Below are 22,598 nucleotides of genomic sequence, written 5' to 3'. Positions count from 1 at the left end.
TTGATTTGAAATATAGCATCTGTCCAGCAGGTGGCAGCATCATGTAAGTGTACAGTTGAACTGGATTCATTAAAGATGCTGAAGTGCACAAAAATCATTAGTCATAATGTAACGTTCACTTTAAAAGCAAAATAAAACCCTAGAAATATATATACTTCGGTTTACATATATATATATAAATTTTATAATTCATTTTTTTTATGTAGCTACAACAAAAAAAAAAGTAAAAATAATTTTAAGCAAAATAAAACCCTAGAAATATGTACTTCAGCTTACTTATACATTTTATTTTATCATTTGTTTTCATTTTTTTATTTATATTTTTAGTACCTACAACAAAAATAATTGTTCATAATGTAAAAATAATTTTAAGCAAAATAAAACCCTAGAAATATATATACTTTGATTTACTTATAACATTTTATTTTATAATTTGTATTCATATTTTTATTGATATTTTTATGTACCTACAACAAATTTATTCATAATGTAAAAATAATTTTAAGCAAAATAAAACTCTAAAAAGAAATTTTACATCAGGATGTAAAATTAAAGAAATATTTTTCATTTTACTTTATGAAAATTTGAACATTGTATACGTGTAAAAACTAAAAATGTAATTACATATTTTAATTAAAAATGACATTTAAATAAATTATGTATGCATATGTATTATATTTATATGTTTGTTAAACTGAAATGTATAACTCACGTCAGGTCTGGCTGGCAAAAATATTGAATGCATATTTAAATAATTGTTTCTGGCAAACATGTTTTGGATCCCTGGTCTAAACTATTATTATAAATAGTGTTTTTCATATGTAGACACATCTGCGACGTCACCAGTTTCAGGTTAAAGCACAAATCATTGTACAAGATTCTGTTAGCCTAAATTATGAATTTTATTAGCAGAGAATTAAAATAATATTTTTTTTTGTGTACAGTAATGTACATGATTACAATAAATCATCTACTGCAGTTGAAATGCAGTTCATCTGTCTGTTTCAGTGTAATGCAGAAACTCTGTCACGATTACACTAAACCTTGACTTGTTCTTTCTGTTATTATTACTCTGCCCTGTCTGAGCACCTGGAACGAGAGGAAAGGAAGCAGACCTCCCTCACATTCTCCATCTGACGATAAAACAACAGTCCTCTGTCTCGCTCTCTCTGTTTGTGAAGCTGCGTCCAGCAGGGCTTTGATTTGTTCAGAACAGTCTTTGTACCCGCAGCCAGTTTCCTGCTGCTTCACAGAGACTACAGTATATAACCCACCAACAGAGCCTTTTAGAAAGGTTACTATCCTACCATATATCATTTCATTTTATATTTATTTATTTGATTTCAGGTGATATTTGTATGTGTTTCATTCACATTTGATTATATTTCAAAGGACATTTGTGTGGGGCATGTTGTCACACTGGAAAACGCAGAACAAATAGACATTCAGTAAATCGTTAATCAAATTAATATTAGTTGAAAATTATAAATTAGACGTATAATTAGCCTCTACAACTAACAATTAAAGAAGTACTAAAGTTATTAAAACTAAAACTGAACTACAAATATATATTATTATATAAAATATATATTTTAAAAAAAAAGGACCAAATAAAATTACTTAAATTTCAGGCAATGGTTATAGTTTTCGTTTGTTTGTCTTTAAGTGCACTTCATTTTTCTTCTTCTTCTTATGTTTGATTTTAATTTGAGTAATTTTAGTACTTCAATTAGTTCCTGAGGGAACATCTATAATTTTCATTAAAAAAGGTATTAAAATGACTCAAATCAGAACTGAAATAAAAATAAACCTAAATAAAAATGATCAAAAGCACATCGCAAAATTACTGAAAATATAAAAATAAAAACCAATTAAAAATTTTAATAAATGTAAAACTATACATGCTATAATAATGTAATATATAATACTAAAATAACACTAAAGTGACACCTAGCCCCGGTGAAACGCAGCATTGATTTCTGGAAGAACAGTACAGTCTTCTGTTAGTGATGCTCTTTGAGAGTCCAGTTTAATATCACGGTGATTTGTGCGTCAGTGACAGGAAGTGGACGTTCTGAGAGGAAGTGCTCTCTCTCTCTGCATGATGATGGGGGGATGATGGGAAGGCGGGGTGCTTTGACCTAAATTCACACTCTGTCAGTGCTGCGAGCGCTGTGCATCATTACCGTCGCAGGGAAAGGTGCCACTTCCTGTTTTCTCCTAATGGTTCATTCTGTTTTCTCACATCTGCTCATTACGGAGCATTCAACGACACACGCTTTCATTTGCTCTGCTTTTCACCTCTCTGACTGGAATCTTTTTCTCTTTCCTCTCAGAGCTCTTCTGCCTCTCATCCACTGTCTTTCTCTCTCTCTCCCCGTCGTCTTCATGCTTTCTAGTTATTGTTTCTTCTGCTGTTTTCACAGTCGCAAATAGTAGATGAACAACGGGATAAAGGCTCTTCTGAAATCAAATAATCACTAGATTTATGTTTTCCTGTGAGAAGTACAAGCAATCGTATATTTGGCTATTTTGAATGATCATTTCAGCCAATCAACAGCTGCAGTTCCTTTGTATCATTTTCAAAACAGGCCATTAAATAAGCTGTTATGATTGACAGTTGTCTTATCAATGTAAGTCATTGGGAGATTTTAAAATTGTATATATTTACAAATTTCTTTCTTTTTCGTTATTTTTGTTTATAAATATAATTTCATATGTAGGTGTGCTATTTAATTAATTTATTTTTATTAATTAATAGCACACCTACAGCTGAGATTGTTTATAAATAAAATTCATATAAATCAGATTTTTTTTAAAAAAACGAAATAAATAAATAACAGCTGCAGCTGATTTGTTTATAAATAAAATTATTATAAATCAGATAAACAAACACAAAACTAAACCTAAATAAATAACAACTGCAGCTGATTAAGTATATTATATGACAATAAAATAAATAGCACACAGCTGAGATTGTTTATAAATAAAATTCATATAAATCAGATAAAAAACAAAAAGCTAAAATTAAATAAATAACAGCTGCAGCTGATATTGTTTATAAATAAAATGAATAAAATGAATAAAATATATTAGATGACAATAAATAAATAAATAGCACACCTACAGCTGAAATTGTTTATAAATAAAATTCATATAAATCAGATGATCAAACAAAAAACTAAAAGTAAAAAACACAATTGCAGCTGATATTGTTTATAAGTAAAATGAATACAAATGAATTAGATAACAATAAATCAATCAATAATTAGCACACCTATAGCTAAGATTATATCTTTTTTTTTTTTAATAAATATAGCTTATGCTGTATATCATGTGGATTTATGTATTCATTTCCACATATAATAACCCCTGGATATATCCCCACATAAATGTTGTTTTGTGAAGGTTTCGCCGATAGTGACAGTAAGTGAACAGCTCTCAAAACCAATTCTTTTCTAATTCTCCGCCAGTCCTGAGAGTGAAACAGAAGGTTGGAAAAGGACATATGCACGAGTGACTCAGCGGCTGGCGGGTCATTAAGACACATTAAACATCCTCCTCCAGCAGATCCAGGCCTGCAGGCGTGACCCGCGGCTGCTCGCGGCAGATACAGAGCCTCCTGGGAGCAGAAACACCCCCCTCTTCTGACGGAGCCGTCAATGAAAACTAATCCAGCATAAGCCTCGGGAAGCCAAACCTCAGCCGTGAGAGCCGCTGATGTCAACATCTTCATCAGCCTGCTGCACTTGTGATACGGCTGCTTTCAGCTACCGTAGTAAAACTGTGCATTTATGGTAGTGGCCACAAAACCAGAAATGAAAGAAAACACAGAGAGCTGGTTCTTATCTGAATTCAGTATTATGGGAACTAAAGTTAATTATCAATGTGCAGTGAAAGGGATTTTAGCATTTTCTTGTGTTTTCCAGCTGAAAACAATCAAACTCAACTTGAAAAGCAATGCTTTCTATGGTCTACAACCACAAAAATTACCATTAATATGTCAGTGTGTAACATGCATCGTGGTAATACCATGTTTTTCGACGTTGCTACAGTGCATGTGCAAAAAATCCATAATATTACCATAGTAACATGTTCAAAAGCATGATATTAATATGATGCATGTACTGTATATAAAAAAGTGGTATTGTCATAGCACATGCCCAAAAACATATTACTATGATGCATGTGCAAAAAACATGGTATTACCATGACGTAGTACTGTGATGGATATATAAAAAACATGGTTTATTACCATGTTTTTAAACATGTGCTTTGATGTTATGATTTAGGCAGGCATCTATAATACCATGCTTTTGGACATTACCATGGTAATATCATAATTTTTTGCATGTGTTACCATGATAATACCATGTTTTGGGACATGCACTATGTGACAATACCATGTTTTTTATACATGCATCATAGTAATCCCATGTTTTTGGACATGTTACCATGGTAATATGCATGCACATGCATGCACTACGGACCTACGCTATGATAATATGATAAATATATATATATATTTTTAAACATGTATCATAATAATACCACATTGTTTTAGGATGTTACCATGATAATAATGTGTGTTTTGCACATGCATCATGGTGATACAGTGTTTTTGGACGTTACATGGTATGATCCTGGTCATGCACTATGACAATACCATGTTTTTTTTTTATTGTTGTTGTTTTTTTTTGTTGTTTTTTTTTTTTGCATATGCATCATGCCTTAACACCATGTTTTCATATGCACCATGGTAATACCATGTTTTGTGTACATGCATCAGAGTAATACCATGTTTTTGTACATGCATGCACTATGATAATACCATATGGGTTTTGGACAGATACCCTTTTTCAAATGTTTAATGGATCTTGAATCAGGGTAATACTATGGTTTATCCCAAAATGCCATGCTTTTATCATACACCTACAATATTTATTGTAAGGGAAATGCAATGAATAATAATTTATTATTATATATTAGGATGTTGCAGTTTGGATGCTATAGGCGGAGAGAGAGAGACTGACTGACTGACTGTGTGTGTGTGTGTGTGTGTGTGTGTGTGTGTGTGTGTGTGTGTGAGAGAGAGAGAGAGAGAGAGAGAGAGAGAGGATCACAGCGGCTGTACGGCCACAGACAAGCGTCACACCGACACATCCGTCGCGCTTTACTGTGAAACGCTGAAACGCGCGACACAGGCCTGCGTCCGCCACCGTAAACCGACACACATAGCGGATTGTTCGCGTCTCATATGAGGCACAAGAGCAGCCAAACCCTTCCATAGGAAACCGACGAGTGCTTAATGACAGCGATCGAGCGACTGGCCGGGAAGAAAACGAGGAAAATCCAGAAATAACGCAGGACTCCGGAACGTCATTGTATTCATTCCGAGGTAACGTGTGATCGCCTTTCATTAACGTGCGCGTGATTGTCAATGATGGGTTTTAGAGATCGTTTTCTGCACTGGCACAGGACTGCATTGATTTCTTCCCTGTATAATGTTATACAGTGCTCTTATAGTACAGGATATAATGTCTATCCAATAACAGGGTGTCGCTGGATAGAGAGACAGACATGACACCCCACAGTAAACCCGTCGGGCGGCTGCACAGGTGCATCTCTCGTGGATTTAAAGGGATTCGAAAGCCACAGATCGTATTGAACCGCTTAAGTACATTATATAGTCTTATACTTAAACAATTAGACCGCATAGTAGGCTAAAAATAACGTGGATAAATGTTGCTTTGAAAGGTTTATGCGTCTCTGATTGATGCCTTGTTGAAATAACAGAAATGATGTTGGTCTTAAAGGGACAGATCACCCAAAAAATGCAAATTTAGTCAGTGTTTACTCACCCTCATGATGTTAAAACCCCGTGAACTTACTGTATTTAATGACGCAAAAGCAGAAATTTAGCTGAATATGATTGGCAATCGGTTTCATACAATGCAAGTAGATGGGGACTAAAGCTGAAAAGGGTAAAAATTATATATATATATCTTCCTTTTGCTATTTCGCCATAGTTTTGTGTGAGGAACTGCCATAATTCTCAAATATCTGTAAATTACATTTTTAATTTTGGGTGTACTGTTACTTTAACGTGTGTGCCTTAGGGATAGTGGGGTCAGATATTTTTCCAAATAGCTTATGGGGTAACACAAGAGCTCCCTAGTGAGGGGTATTGGAATAATTAGTTGTAATGATGGTACAAACTCTTGATCTGACAGTTTAAAATCATTTTGACATTTTGTGCAGCAGTGTTGAGGACATAGGCTACAGAAATGCTTTTGACTTTAAACACTTTAAAAATTGTGTTTAGATGCGTTAGACATGATTACAGAGAATTAAATCTCATTGTGTTTTTCCTCAATGTGAGAGAATCTTACAAACACATTTAGTAATTCTAATAAAAGTGCAATCAAATCAATAGCAGCACTGTGAAGCTTCCTGAACAGCATAGAAATGCTGAAACACCAATGCAAAGACACGGTTAAGATGTTACTGACTCTAGCAGTGCTGCACATGGGAGTGTAACAGCATTCTTGATGAGGCTGTGACATCATAATGGGGCTGGATGGTGTCCGTGGTAACTGTAGAATTGTTTATGTCCTTGGTAACCATTCCGTCAATTGAGTTAATCAATGCTGCCTCACGGACTCTTGTGCACTTCTAAAAGCGTTAGGTCACGTTTGCAGGATTGAAAGCTTTGGGGGTCAAACTGAGGCTGGGTTTTCTTGACCTTTGCGTGCACACGTTCACACGTTCATGACGACCAACCGTCGTCAGTTCATTAAATTGGCCTGAAGAGCAGTCGTTAGCACATCAGTATTCACACATTAGCACCTGTGTCAACACCCACCCACTCTCCTCTAGTCAACCAATTAGCATGCAATAATATAAGAAAAAGTGTACATCATAAAGAGGATATATATGCATGATATGGGGCTATTTTTATTGCCTTTTTCCCCTCACATATTTTAGTAATCATCCTAAATTAGATATCATTCGAAAGCTTAAACATTCAAAATTCATCCTGTGAAAACTGCTTTGAAATCCGACATTGACCCTGTTGCATTTTGTAACTTGTAACACCTTTTATATGTCTGCAAAAATTTTATGAAAGAAACATGGGAGTGAAATTGGACATTGTTTTACCATGGAAATTATACCTCATCTGCTTTCAGCAGGCTCCTCCCCCTAATGGGCGGGGTCAAGTTTCATATTACAAAAGTGTACTACAATATTTTATCATTGAAACCTTTTCTAATCTTGACAAATCACATATCACTGGAAAGGTCTGAGTCTCAAGGTTCCATATATGGTGACTGTTTTAGAAGTAATATTGTGACAGAAATATACATTTGTAAAAGAAATTGCATAAAGAAAAACAGTGGAGTTTGGCAGTCACCTAGTGGCTATTTTTGGTATAGCGCCTAAACAATATCTTACAGGTACCTCCATTTTTTATGATATCAACTTCAGATTTGGAACATAACTTTAGACATATGGCTTCGATTTGATAACTATTTTAGCAATTTTTTTTTAGTATGGCATGGTTTCTTTACAGTAAACGTAAACTTCTGTAACTTTTTTTTTACACTGTCATATTTTTCCATTTTTTTTAGCAATAATCTGCTGATTGTTTTCTTTAAACATATTGCAATAAAATAAAATAAGATCTGAGAGGTTGCCAGGATTTTTTGGGTGTGTGCAAATAATATAATAATTGTACATTATAAAGACATTATTTGTTAATATAACTACTAGGAGAATGTTTTTCAACATATTTATATATGCATACAGAATATTCACAATATATTCACAATCATTTTACTGGCAACATAAAATTAAGTGAAATTTAGTAATTTTTGTATTTTCAAAAGAGCAATATTTTAAAGCTGTACTTTCTTTGTGTTTCTTTTTGTAAAACCATAGCGTGCACTTCTAGAGAATGGTTTCTAGGTTCAGAAAATCTGTGTAATTCCCGAGTAGTTGCCTAATCTTATTTTAGGCCTTAAAGCCACAGGCCAGTTAACTCAGGAATGTCCTGCATTGACGGCATCAGACTTGCTGTCCCCTCGTCTTTTGGGTTGTGCTTTTAAAATGCAGGAGGAGGTGGAGTGTCACGTGTGTGTGTGTGTGTGTGTGTGTGAAAGAATGTTGTTGCATTTGGGGGGTGAACAACCGCAGATGATGCACAGAGTCACGACCTAAGCGTTCAGATGAACAAGCGTCTATTTAACATTGCATTTCATGCAAAAACAGCAATTTAACAACCTCTCCATATTCTCATTTTGTTGACATTTTGTTGTTAGATTGTGCTTCCTGTCATGTGCTGCTGGACTTAGATCTGAATTCAGCATCACACTGACCAGATTCATAAAGGCACGTGTGCACATTTTAGAGTAGGGGAACAGTGGTTGCTAGGGTGTTGCTATGTGCTTAAGGTGTTCCGAACATATTTCTGTGCAGTTATTAAGGTTCTCTAGCTGGTTGCTAGGGTATTCTGAGGGGTTGCTAGGGCATTACAGTTGCTAAGGTCTTTTGGGTGGTTGCCAGGGTGTGTGGGTGGTGACTAGAGCATTGCTATGTGGTTACCAAGGGGTGTTCAGAGTGTTTTAAGGATGTTGCTAAGATATATCAGGTGGTTGCTAGGGCATTATGCAGTTGCTGAGGTTTTTCAGGTGGTCGCTAGGTCATTGCTATGCAGTTGCTAGGGTGTTCAGAGCATTTTTTTTTATCTCTATGCAGTTACTAAGGTTTGTTGCTAGAGTGTTCTTGGTGGTTGCTAGGGCATTGCAGTTTCTTGGGTGGTTGCCAGGGTGTTTGGGTGGTGACTAGAGCATTGCTATTGGTTGCTAAGGACTTGAAACAAGTTTCACTGAAGTTACAACGATTATTGGATGGTTGCCTGTTTTTGGATGGATGCTAGTACATTGCTATGCAGTTGCTAAGGTGTTCATAGTAACTTCGTGGAAACATGCTTAAGACACTGTGAACACCTTAGCAATTGCATAGCAACCAACCAAACATACCGGCAACCCCCCGATAATCTTAGTAACTTCATAGAAACATGCTTAAAAAAAAACTAAAGTGTTCTGGGTGGTTGCTAGGGTGTTCAGGGTGGTTGCTAGGGCATTGTTATTCTGTTGCTAAGGTGTTCTGGGTGGTTGCCAGGGTGTTCAGGGTGGTTGCTAGGGCATTGCTATTCTGTTGCTAAGGTGTTCTGGGTGGTTGCCCAGGGTGTTCAGGGTGGTTGCTAGGGCATTGCTATTCTGTTGCTAAGGTGTTCTGGGTGGTTGCCAGGGTGTTCAGGGTGGTTGCTAGGGCATTGCTATTCTGTTGCTAAGGTGTTCTGGGTGGTTGCCAGGGTGTTCACATGGTGACTAGGGCATTGCTATGTTGTTGCTAAGGTGTTCAGAGTGTTTTAACCATGTTTCTATCTTCTGGATGGTTGTCATGGTATTCAGGGCTGCTGCTATGCAGTTGAATGTTGCAAAGATGTTACTAAGGTTCTCTGGGTGTTTAATACGGTGTTCTGGGTGGTTGCTAGGGCATTGCTATACAGTGTTGCTATGGTGTTCAGAGTGTTTGTTGTTGCAAAGTTACTAATATCTGAGAAGTTGCTAAGGTCATCTGGATGGTTTCTAAGGTCTTGCTATAGCGGGTGTTTTTTTTATACACTGTAAAACAAATTTTATGCATCTGTCAAACATAGATCTCTCTAGTATGTAGTTGACTTCACTCTGAGATCCAGTGCATAACTTCCCAGGACATTTTATCATCCGTCACCAAACAACACCTCCCTCCAGCAGACGATGCTCAGAAGAATTTTTAGATTGCACTGTACTCATTAGATTAGAATCTTCTGTCATGTCCGTTTCATGTTTTCTGTCGAGTAGGTGCTCATGAGATTGTCTCATTGTTCCCTGTATAGACTCTGCAGTTGGCCCCTGACCCTGTTGTCGTAACAGCAGGCTTAAGTTACCGCGCATGAGAGCCATTTAGCTGTTAATGATAACTAATGTATAGGATGAGCTGCTATCTGCTGTCTGCTCTGCACGGATCACGTTACCTCATATTTAATTAAAACGCCCCACCAGTGGAGCCTATTTATAGCATCTGCCACCACAGTCCACTGGCGGGGCGTCTCAGAGCTGTAAACCACTGCTCTCAGACCAGTTTGAGGTTTTTATGTGTTTAATGTGTGCTGAAGTGAGATCAGTAATTTGTAAAATGTAATTATACCTTTAAATGCCTAATAAAATGTGTTTATTACATCGTAGGAGGGGCGAGTCATATCTAGTGAGTGAAAAACGAAGAAAACACCATAGAAAATCTTTACACTACCCAGAAGACCTTAGCAACTGTGGTTGCATAGCAACGCTACAATGGCACCAAAAAACACCCGAAACACCCTTGCTGTCACATCGCAGTATATTAGAAAGACTCTGAACATTTTTGTATCCACATAGTAAAGCCTTAGAAAACAACCCAGATGATGTTACCAACCACTTAGCAACCACTATACAGCAGCCTAGCAATCGCATAGCAACATGCTGAGAACTACTCAGTACACCCTAGAAACCACATAGCAACACTTTTAACACTAAACAAAACTGCAGCCACCCGGAAAAAAACTGCAGCCACCCGGAAAACCCTAGCAACCCCCCAAAACATATTTGTAGTCACATAGCAACATGTTAAAAACATCCATGTAGGAAAGTGTTAGAAGACCTTAGCAACCACTCAGCAGCACCCTAAAATACTCCAAACACTTTAACATCTGCATAACTAGTCTGCAGTCTCACAAAAAACCCTAGCAACGCCCCTGGCAACCACCACAGCCACAAAGAAACAGTAAAGAAACATTCTTACCATCTTAGTAACCACAGCCCTAGTAACAATGTCAGTCAGTAACTGTGTTTCCATTTAAAAATTTAGATTAAAAGCTGCTCGTGTTGCATGTACGCAGCATCCTTGTTTGGATCATGATTAAAATGCAGTGGTTGCCTCTATTTTAAATGGAAAGAGCACAGACAGTTCCTTATTTTGTTTATATGAAGAGATTTATTTTATTTGTGTTACTTATTTATTTGATTTGGGGCTTGTTTTAAAATGAAATGTAAATTTAGTTTTGTAATTTACATTTACATTATATTTAAATTTGGTCTTTTAGCAGACGCTTTTATCCAAAGCGACTTACAAATGAGGACAACAGAAGCAATCAAAACCAACAAAAGATCAAGTGCTTATATTAGTTTATTATTATAGTGTTATTTCAATTTCACAAAGAAATGTGCAGGATTTTGTCCAAGCAATAATAAAAGGACACATTTAATTTATAATGTGTCTTAAATCTCATTCTGTAGGCCTGTGTGCATGTTTGTACCCCCCACACAGTCTGTGTTATCTTGCTCATGCATCTGGCTGTCTCAGGCTGTGCTGGGCCGTCCCGTGCGGACGCACTAATGCAGCATTCATGGCCTGATAAGACCCACGCGGACAGCTGTGCTCCGGGCCAGCGCTGACCTTGAAGCGGGCAGAACCAGCAGGTGTTGTGGGTCCAGTTATCACCCGAAAACCAGTGCTGAGCTTGAGACGGAATGAATGTTTGCAGTCAACAAAACGTCCTGCAGTGTCCGCTTCTAGATTCATAAAAAGACACTGGAGGACTGTTTTGCGTCCTGTTTTTCTTCTAAAAACCTAGTGAGCTGCACTGCTGCCTATATAGATCACTATAAAGCTCATTCTGATTCTAAACTAACAATTAGCCAATAAACAAAGCAGGCACCTTTTTAGACCAATCACAAAGTTGTTTAAAAATGAAAGGTGGACAAGAATAACAAATGGTTAGTCTTTAATTACTTATGAGTTCAGCAATATATTTAAAATAAAATATATATTTGTTTCAATATTTATATATTTTCAATACGTATTTTTATAGGCATTTATATATTTATGTAAATTTGGGTTTAATTCCATTTACAAACTGATACATGTTAAATCTGAGATAAATAATTAATGTAAAATTATATCTAACTATTTATAAATGATTATACACACACAAAATTAGATTTATTTAAAAAAAAATTTTTTATATATGTAACCTTAGATTCAATATTTTTCAGTTTATTTCTTATAAACAAAGTAATTTATAAATGCAACGTACTAAAATCTACCGACAGACTTAGCCAGGATTTTAAAATAATTGTTATAATTTAATTTATATATATATAATATATTACACATAAAAAAAGTAAAAAATAAAATAAAAAAAATAAAAAAAATATTTCCACTAGGGCCATTTACAAGAAAAAAAAATTTTTTTTTTTACCTCCACATGGCCTATTGGCATACAGTTGTAAAACACTGATTGTGTTTCACTTGTAGATAATGTCAGCACAGGGGAAAAAGCTTTGTTGCTGTAATGCGTTGTGCTCAGAATAGCTGACCTGGGGTCAGGTCCTTGTGAAAACACCATTTAATTAAATTCTGTGTTTGTGTGTGCTTTAAAGCATTACAGTTTCCATGTTGCCTAGCTATTTTCTGTCTCCCACTGTACCGAATATCTGTTTTGTACCTTGTTTGCACCTTGAACTGGTGCAGATTTCAAAAAGCATTTAAATTCAGGCCCATCCATGACTCTGAATCCTAGATACAGCTGTCAGGAGATTTTTACACCACTTCTATTGGCTTTAAATAAGAGGAGTTTTAGTATAGAGAGTCTGTCAGTGGGCATTAACAGAGCGCACTACAGACACACACACTGCTCTTTTAGACTGTCTTCTGTCTGTGTGTTTGTGTGTGTTGAGGGTGTTGGATGTACCACATGTGCTGTAGGTCTGCAATATAAGAGGCACCCAGAGGCAGTTTTGCCTGCATTCTTCATCTTCCCAGTCTGATTTCAGCCTTTCCCTGAACACTTCCCAAACCATAAATACCTTAGAAGTCTCCGTCCCTCAGGCATGAGACGTACATGGATGCTATTTTATTACGGGAAGACACCACTGGAGATTCGACAAAGACAGTTAAGGGAGACCCTTTATGGATCTTTGTATCCACCAAAGAAAAGGGTTTGGCTTACAAAGGGGGTTAATGTGATTGCTTATTATAATAGGAGCGAGAGTGCTGCCTGCTTTTTCAGTGGCATTGGTTCAGGAAGGATTTTCCCATTCAGGATTTTTAAAGAAGCATTGATTTAACCAAACCGCACTGAAAAAAAAATGGTGTAAGATTTAGTTTAAAATTATTTTCACTCAGAAATTGGTTTTGTTTCGTAGATCTGGCAACCCTGAGTAACACATTAACATTGACTTAAATGCAAAATTAAGTGAAGTAAATATAGTAATTTCTATCTAAAATTATATGATAATTTACAAAAAAAAAGCAGTGCAACCAGCTGCGAGGCGAATCACAACATTACAAAATTAGATTTAAAGCAAATAAAAATTTTAAAATAGGACAAAAAGACAAAGATATTTAACTGCTTTAATGAGGGTAAGAACTACAATCCCATAAAGCATTGTGAATGATATTAAATTAAAAACAAAAGATAAATATAAAACTAATTTTAAGATGTTAATATATTTACGTTTATTGCAAAATACAAATATTTAAGTATTTTGAGAGCATAGGAAGACTTACTTAATTTCTTTGATGTGATTCTCTGATTGGTGGATTTTTTTTCTTTTTATTTTGAATTATGGGTAATGTAGTTTTTCACCAGGAATTCTTCTTAAGTTAAAATAATGTGGGCTGATCGCTTCAACATAAGCATATACCATAAATGAACAACCTTGCAGCTCACAGTAGGTCTTTTTAAGGTTTATCAGTTGTTAAAAATCAGTTTCACTACGGAGAAAATAATAGGATTTTAAACTGTTGCACAGTATTGCTCATAGTTGGGGTTAGAGATTGAAATAAACCACTAACCGTTATTTAAATTGTAGCTTAACTTCTATGATTTTTGTCTGTTGGACAATAAAATAACCGAAGAGTTGCATAAACGGTCACTTTTTTTTAAGATTGTGTCTTAAGAACTAGTTTGACTAACTAGCAGTTAACCAGGTGCTACTCATTCTTTTCAATACATTTTTATGTAACTGACTTCAAAAAGTCATGACTAAATTTTAAGACTGGTCCAAGTTCAATCAGAACACTTGGGGAACACATAAAAATGCAAATCAATTGATTCAATGCAAGTCATATAAAATGCAAATCAGTTTGATCAATCATATCTAATCTTTTTGTTAGACAACCAAACTGAAGTCAAACAAACTCTAGTCTACAACAAAAAATCCATTGTGAAAACAATCACTGCACTGATAGAAACCCGGAGACTCATTTTGTGATGTTGTCAAGAGTTAAGCTAGTGGAAACCTAACTCTGCTAATATATCATTACCAGAGGCGCCACACTGAGAAAAGACAACCGGGTTGTATGCGAGATCGGGTGGAGGTGGATCGGTGTGGATTTCTGGACAGATCCTTTGTGGGGGGGCAAAACGGCAGCTTCAGCACGCAGCACAGGAGATGGATTTATTAGCCCTACGGTTGCATGACAACAGCGCCTGTGGATGGAATAGAAGATTGTTACTAAATTGTTCCATCTGTTCCATTTTCCAGTTGTAGAATGGAGCTTGCCCTGGCACAGGATTTGTGCTGTTATCTGATGACGAAACGTAGATGAAGACAAATCCTGGATACGATTTCTTCTAGAGATGAAGCCATGTTTATCATATCAAGCCAGTAAGTGTATCGGATGGCAGGGACCAAATGCAATCACACATAAAATTACAGTTCAGTATAGCCCTAAATTTGACAAAAATATATTTCCGTCAGCAGTGAACCAAGCACCAATTATTTGCATTTGTCTTATACCGTGGTCCCATTTAAATCAATGGTGGCATCCGTAGATGGATATTGAAGTATTTTATGTAATATTTAAATATTATAAATAAATTTATTTATTTAACCACAACCTGATTTTTTGTCGAGTCAGCAACAGTCAGAAATTATATATATTTATTGTTATGTCATAGTCTACAGATATTTTTTCAATTCTCTGATTGGCGGAGATTTCTTTTGCAGAATCTCGTGTAATGTAGTTTTTTTCCCACCAGAATTCATCTGCTGTTGAGACCGTATTTTGTGCTAATGTCATGTAAATGCATTGTACCGGTCATCAATACCTTGTGGCTCACAGTAGGTCTGCTTTTAAAGATTTATACGTTCAAAATCACATTCCCCTATGGAGAACATTTTTGGGATTTGGGGAGGATTTTTGTTGCTGAAGTCTAACCTCAAGCTTGTAGCAGATCCATACGTGTTAGTGAACATTTGATGTTTCCTCATGCTAGACACACCGACACTCACACACTCCAGATCATTCCAGCAATTCATTTATCTGTATGTAAACACTTCCGGTACAAACTATCATTGCGAATCGGAATTTTTACATCTGTTTCTATCCTTTTTGCTATTTTCGTTTGCCAGCCATGTGCTTTTGTAGTGACAGATAAAGTTGAGTCATATTCTAGAATATTTTTCTTAGGTGTTATCCAATTAGATATTGCTGTGTAGGCTATATAACTTAATATGCATTTTTATTTTGAGGTGAAGTTTGACCCAGACATTTCTTGATGGTTTTCACCTTTCAAAGCATCACAACAACATACTTTAGCTCTAATCAGTGGGGCAAACTGAACCACATGAGAGCATTTTTTAGTGTTTTGTTGTTGCATAACCTTTGAGGGGGATGCGGGGCAGCGGCAGATGGTGTGTTTGTGTGGCTCTGATTTAGTGTCGAGGGATCTAACCGATCTCACCTGCTGCTGTGAACGCACAAGCACAAGCTCGTGCTTCTGTAATGCTGTTTGCATTAACTGTCTCACACTGCAGGAATCCGTCAGCCCCACAGAAAGCCCATCTGGACCCATGAAGTATCTCAGAAACAAATCATACAGAGGGTTTGGCGACCCACCTTGTTGGCTCTCCAGTGCTAGATTGTAATTTATCGACTTTTATCCCCGCTTAGGATTTATTTCCAAGTTTTTGGCTGTTCCTCTCACAGATTGTAATTGGGTAGCATTTGAAGCATGTGTTTGTCTCCCAAAGACTTCAACAAACGCACCATTTCGAGCCAAGTTGCGTCACTCAGCGTCTTTGGCATAGAGAATGCGGAGGCTAAGACTAATTTTAAATTAAAGACATGTTTGTGCAAAGACTGATGGGGGAAAATGCACCTCACACAAGATTGATGTTACCCAATGCAAAGATTGCAGCAATGACACTAAAGGTGATTAGGACACTAAAGGTGATAAAGCACTACATTTTTAGGTGAGTTAATTTGCATGTAAACGTTCAGAGGTTCATTTAGACACTGCGGATTAACACTCAAGTTTATTTAAAACCTTTGGAATGTCAGAACATTTAGAAAAGAAAATAGCACAAATGGGCACAAAACATGCTTCACAACATAATTTTAGACAAAAAAGTACTGCAAAGCGGTTTAGAAGTCCTATTTAGTGGGTTTAGAGTGGAGTCCTGATCTGGGACCGTTTTTCTAAACCACATCACTCATCGATTGAGGGTTGATTTAGGATCGGTGAGAAACATTGTCACTGAGTAATCACAGAAGACGGCAGCAGATGTGTCAAGGTCGTCTTCCTTATCTGACTTTTTCCCACTGTCCTGTCCATCGCATCAGTTTGGCAATGAAAATTCAGTGCTTTAGAAGTGGTTCTGAAATTCACCCTGGGACACAACTGCTCCTAAATCAGTTGCCAGCTTTCTTTTGTTTTGCAGCTTGCCTGAAATATGCAGATAAGGAAGTTCTCACTGTGCGTGAGTAGCGTGAGCCTGCCCGCCAAACCTTCCATCAGCACTGAATTACTTTTTTTTGTATGAGTTAGCTGACGGAGGAAACTTTATAAGTTTACGACTTTGGAAAAGTTGCATGATAAAATCGTTGATGAAATGTTTTGTGGAAGTGAAAACAGAAATGCAAAAGTTGGTTTTAGTGTCATTTGTGGTTAGTGCACGTGTTCAGAGGTCATTCTGTTAACATTCCAAAAAATGTTGCAATGCTTAAAGTGGCGTGCTTAACGCAGACCAAAAATTTGCCGCTTTGAAAGATTGCTCCCATTTCTGCATCCCCTGATCTTTTTTCCCCTCACTTTGTTTTTGCTTTTTCCTCCCTCCCTCTTTTCTATTTCTTCTCATATCTTTCTCTCTTCTTCAAGGTACTCCCTCTTTCCTGCCTTTCTGTCTCGTTGGTGTTCTTTCACTCTCTGTGTGTTTGCCAGAGGGACAGGTTCACTTCATAGTCTTGGCAGCATTTTGGGATGTAATAAACTCCACACTAACGCTGGCCTCATAAAACAAAAATAACCCAGGAACTCTGCGACTTAATTTCATCAAATCCACCCCCAGTGCTCTCTTTGCTCCCTCCCAAAGCCAACGAAGCAGGGGGTCCAGCGTCTGTGTGAAAGGCTCCCAGTCTTTGTGTGTCAAACCCTCTTCTGGTGTCTCCCATAATTCTGTGTTTGTGTCTGTGATTCCACTCTCGTGTCATGACGTCATTCTGAAAGCTTACAGCTCTCGAGAGGACAAAAACAGATGGTTGAACTTTGAGCAGTAAAGGAAATAATGCCTCCTTGGTGCCTTGTTATAGATTTGTGGTATTAAGTTTTATAGAGGACAGGTACGGATATAACAGATTATAAGGGGTTACCAACAATGTACTATGCTGACTAAACTGTGGTTTACATCGACACATTTCTTGCCAGCTAACTATTGATCATTTCTCCCAGGGCATTTGATTCTAGGGTTTGTGCTTCCATCTGATCTGAAGAAAACCATGAAATCCTCTACTTAGCACCTGAAACAGATTTCAAGACAATAATCAATACACAATGGAAGAGCCGTACAAAGATTCTGTGCCGTAGACATGGCAAACCCTCAGGAAGAGGCCTTGCAATGGTGGGACCCGCTGCCACTGATGCAGTTGGGAAACTCGAAGGGGAGGGCCACTCCAATTATTCCAACTGAAACGTGGGAATGTCAGCTCTCCAACTATCACGAAAGCGAGTCCCTGTCGCCCCTGCTAACAACCATACAAGCCACCACCCGGTTGTGAAGCCCCGGTCCCCGTCTCTGAGGCCACGGCTGCGGAGTCTCCCAACGGTGTTGCCCTGAAGGTTGGTACACACTGTAGCTTTCCAGCCAATATGCTTGGGGGAGGTCTCCAGTGGTTGTTGCCCATCCTGTGCTGGCCCAGCTGCCCCTCAAGTTTGGACAATCTGGGGCTACTTCATATCTGGGTATGACTAGTCAGGGTTTATCCTGGATGTCCCTACCTGCGGTGGTCTTGGAACAACAAGTCCTCCAACATTTGAATCCTCAGTTTGCTTCAACAAACAACTTGTCCTGCCCTGCCCGCTACAGAACAGCATCCTGTGCCAGAACCTTCTCTTGCTCTTGTGGAGCACCTCCAATGCTGGACCAGAAAGCAGACAAGTCCAGTGTTGGATACTAGTCTACTGACTCTCCTCGCAGAACCCTAACTTTGCAGCCATCTTGCAGGACCTCTTCCCTAGGCCAGGGGAACTCTTCCCCAACTTGTCACCGCAGCATGCTCCGCCGCAGGTCGACCTTGCCTGCTGCGTTTTTTCCCTCCTCCGCCTCTCTCGCACCCCTACAGAAAGCTCTCCACTAGCCTCTCTGGTGCCACCAGCCACCCCTGCGTAGTCCCTTATCCTGTTTGTAATCCCACTTCCAATGCTCTTCCAATCCCAGTGCCAATCCCTGTCCCGGTCCATCTATGTGCAAGAACTCCAAGATAGATTAGACTGCCCTAAACTGGGCTGGCTTGTACTTCAAGCAAGCAAGCACCCAGACTTCACCTAGTGACATCTCCCCTCATTTTGACATTTACCAGCAAGGAAATGGCTAGTAGTCCAACAGCCTCTTCGCGCTTGCTCATCCCCAGTAGTGACAGACGGAGAAGTGCTAGATTTATCCATACGGACACCTCAACCTTCAAAGTGCATGTTGATGTGTCCACAGAGGGATCCAGGCCGTTTCAGCAGCAGACAGTGTCCTTGATTTGTCTATACCTAGTACAAGAAAAATGACATGCATTAAGACTTGTAGCATGTCTGGGGCCAATGGCCCTGGAGCGGGGGAGATGTATTGTTGCCACATGGGGATGACGATGGTTTAGCAGTGGGAGGTTTGGGGCTCTTGGGTTTCTACGGCCACAGTAGAGTGCACGTGCGGCGAAGCTAGACACAGCCAAGGGCTAGTGGGGCGAAGTGGTTTTAGCATCTCTAGAGTTCAGCAGACAGCACAATGGGGTGGTAGACAGACGGGGCGGGTGGAGGGCGGTCACGCCACGCGCAGTGGCTGTACAGCGGTACATGACTCTGCACTCACCGGAAGCCGCAACATTGAAGCATCGTCAGCACATCGCAGACAGCCAAAGTCATTGTGTCGGTCAAAGATGCCATGCCTGCCATTTTCTGCAGCACGCTTAAAAGGATTGTCATGCGTTCTAACTACAAGAACTTTTCCATCAAACGTGATGCCAGTCAGGGGGGCTTTGCAACACTACCCAGGGTCCCGGGGGATCAGCGAGGAGAATCCAGTGACCCGCTTAAAAAGATGTCTAAAAACAGAGGCATCAAACTGAAGAAAGTAAGCTCCCAGGGAGATTCATATACTGCCCATAAAGAATCAGCGCCTGACGGGGCGTTTCTACCCAGAAAATAACCCATGCTCACTGCTTTCAGAGGAGCGGAGAGAATGGGAAAACCAAGGACATAAGCAAAGAAACAGCTCTGAGGTGTGAGCTAGGTAAATAACTACAGTGAAAAAAGATGGTCTGAGAATTTAACCCAGGGTATGATGATGATGCTAAATGCATAAAAAGCCCTAAAGCTTTTTCCTTCTCCAAGCTGTCCAAATGATTTAGACTGATGCAAGGCTGGCCTCTGGTCTGACGGTTTGGGCATTTGATCCATCATTATAAAGCAATCAGACGAAGTCAACAGGAAAATGCTCCAAAGTAAAAAGAAACCCATCTGAACTGGCTAAACTGCACTACTACTGATATTCTTTAGCATTTTCAGCATTAATGCCAGAATCGACTCCCTTCCTATGCATTTAGATTTTTGGTCACACATCCTCATGAATGATTCATCACGCGTAATCTGCATTGTCATTAATATGCATGAGATCTGTTTTGAAACCTGGCCAGCTGTCAGTGAGACAGATTCTCCTCTAACTAATATGCTTTTGCCGAATTCTTGCTCTCCTCTTGCTGTTTACACTTTGAGTGCAAGACGTTTCCCATTTTTGGTCCTAATGAACTGTAGAAGGGAACCGTGACCTTGCTGCTTCCCCTAATCACTGTATTAATGTGGAATCGAGCAGCATCCTCTTTTAAGAAACAGGAGGGATAAGCATTAGCATGCATAGGTCCTGATAATGACTTTGGCAAAAGCCCAGAGACCTCGGGTTCACATAGTAAGTCTGAATGACTGATTGAGGAAATTGTTGATACAGTGAGCAACAAAGCACAGTTTTCATCATCCTCCCTTTGGGGAGCTAAAAAAAGCCTCCCTCCACCCACCTACCCCAAGAACTAATTAAAACTAAATAAATCATCAGGGGTTCGTCCCTAACGACAACAAATCTCTGAGTGGCTTATGGGCTTTATTACTGAGGCGTGGTTTTTTGTATGGGTCTTTTATAGTAGATTCTTGCCAGTGGGTTCAACTTGCAAGAGGTCATTTTTTTAGATGATGATTATAATGATGATCTAATCAGCCAGAGTTATATATCACTTGCAACAATGGACGTACACAGAGTGTTTGTTAATGATCTTTAGTAATGTGATCTTTTTTAAGTTCACGTTGCACCTTCAGGATACATGTACTGGGTCAGATTGAGCAATGTGCATCCGGCGCGACAATTCCCTGGACGTAAAAGTGGTTCAAAATGAAAATCTGATCATTCTGTCTCAAGCACGCAGTTAAGAATTTTTAATTTAAACATCTAGTCACTGTTTTGAAGCCTGGTTTTCTTTTCTAAAATCTTGCATGTTACTGGGGTCATATTGTGCGGTACCATGTGCAACTTGGCTGCGGCATATAGCAAATAATGATAGGATACAGTTTACATTTGTCCCCCTGTTTTTTTGCTCTTTGAGAATGTCTTGATCATTAGGTCCCAATAAAAACGCTCTGTGGGTGAATGGTCGGCAAGGAGTTGCACAAATAAGCAGGAGTTCAAACTCCCCCTTAATATTAAGAATGAATATCGAGTCACTGTTTTAAGATCTACTGTCTGTGGGTAATCAAGATCAACCTATCTAGTTTAAAACTCTTAAACCTGCAATAGATATGCAACAATTTAATGCCAAGTATGAATGCCGTAGCAGGGGTGAAAAAGAATGGCTGCGTTGCAATAATAGCATTGAATGCCTGTATAGGATAAGTGTTAAACCAGGTTTTAACCCATATTGACCTTGTGGGATCGTTGCCTCTTGGAGATAATACTTATGACCAGCTTGGTCAGCTGACAGTCCCAAGTCACGACGGAATCTCTTCACTAAGTGTGTGCTGTTTCTATATTAGGTAAATCCGGCTGATCCAAAACTACACCACACACAGGCTTTGGATGAATATCCCTCTGCGTTTTCCAGTGATCAAAAGTTTGACATTTCTGATTTTTAATGGTTTGAAAAAGTCACGAGCCACCCTATTTTTTTTTGATCAAAATACAGAAAACTTTAAAACTGTGAAATACCGTTCAACTTATAATAAGAATTTGAATGTGGAAAAATAGTTATTCCTGATGCAAAGCTGAATTATGAATGCTCCAGCCTTCAGTGTAAATGTAACATCCAGTCTATCACTGATCTTTAGTGTGCTTTCCATGTGGGCTCTGGGTGGTTATGAGTGTTGAGAGAGTTCTGCTGGTCTAGGGCGGGTGAGGAATAAAAGGTCGAAACGCACTGCATTTATCAAATTAAAAAAAATTTTTTTTCTAAGTAATTATAGTCTAATAATATTATTTTCTTTACTAGCACATTTTTATCAATTGACACACATCCTTGCTGAATACAATAGTGATTTTATTTAAAAAAACAAGAAAGAAAGAAAAAAATTACTGCCCCAAATTACTGACGCAGATGTTATCTTGTTATTACAAAATATTATATTTTTTACAAAACATAGCTTTTTTTTTTTTTTTTTTACTTTTTATCATCAAAGTATCCTAAAAAAATTATCACATGTTCTGACAAAATATTAAGCAGCAGAAGTGTTTCCAACCTTTGATAATGAATCATCATATTAGAATGATTTCAAAGTATCATTGATAATGAGCCTAAAAATTCAGGCTTTGCATCACGAAATAAATTATAATTTAAGATAATACTTTAAAAAACAATTATTTAAATGTTGTACATAATTTATCACAATATTACTGTTTTTTTTATGTATTTTTGATCAAATAAATGCAGCGTTGATGAGGCAGAATAAACTTCTTCAAAAAACATTAAATAGTAATGTTTCCAAACTT

At 38.0% G+C, this 22,598-nt stretch overlaps 2 protein-coding genes across 2 annotated transcripts in view; one reads left to right on the top strand and one right to left on the bottom strand.

Moving 5' to 3' along the window:
• The window catches only part of LOC109085971 (protein phosphatase methylesterase 1-like), a 576,397-nt gene that overhangs the window by 32,506 nt on the left and 521,293 nt on the right, over window positions 1-22,598 (bottom strand). The gene's annotated exons all lie outside the window — the stretch shown is intronic.
• rnf150b (ring finger protein 150b) overlaps window positions 1-22,598 on the top strand; it is a 581,444-nt gene that overhangs the window by 44,762 nt on the left and 514,084 nt on the right. The gene's annotated exons all lie outside the window — the stretch shown is intronic.

This window comes from Cyprinus carpio, chromosome A23 (assembly GCF_018340385.1).
Source record: "Cyprinus carpio isolate SPL01 chromosome A23, ASM1834038v1, whole genome shotgun sequence".
In the NCBI taxonomy this organism is placed as follows: Eukaryota; Metazoa; Chordata; class Actinopteri; order Cypriniformes; family Cyprinidae; genus Cyprinus; species Cyprinus carpio.
Note: the sequence above shows the minus strand (reverse complement) of the source record. Positions and strands in the feature narration are given on the sequence as shown.